We start from the raw sequence: 542 nt of genomic DNA, 5'->3' as shown, positions 1-542 counted from the left end.
ATTCTCCTCCCTTCCCAGGCTTGCGGCACCAAACAGCTGATTGGCGCTGCAAACCTGGGAGGCGGGAGAAGTGGAGCGGCGACTGCACGCTCGGGGAGGGGGCATAGGAACGCTATAAAAAAAAATTGGGGGCACTGCTTTTTGGCGCCCCCAAATCTTGGCACCCTAGGCAACCGCCTAGTTTGCCTAAATGGTAGCACCAGCCCTTCATACAAAATAATTTAATGGTATAAAGCTGGTAAATCAGACACTTCTGTTCTCTGTATCTCATAACAAAGAGACACTCAATGAAAGTGAAAGGGGACGAATGTACAAGTAATAACAGGAAATACATTTTCATGAAACACATAATTAGACTGTGGAACATGTTGCCACAGGACACCGTTGAGGCTGAGAGCTTAGCAAGATTTATATTAACATTTACGTCTTCCCCATGTGACACATTCCACTTGCTTCTAGCCCTGGAAGGTCCTAAGATATTCAGCTTGGAAGTTATGGCCTTTTTGTGTGTGTGAATAGAAGAGCTCTTGTAGTAATTTGTG

Source organism: Terrapene carolina, unplaced genomic scaffold (assembly GCF_002925995.2).
Source record: "Terrapene carolina triunguis isolate 2854851 unplaced genomic scaffold, T_m_triunguis-2.0 Scaffold85, whole genome shotgun sequence".
In the NCBI taxonomy this organism is placed as follows: Eukaryota; Metazoa; Chordata; order Testudines; family Emydidae; genus Terrapene; species Terrapene triunguis.
Note: the sequence above shows the minus strand (reverse complement) of the source record.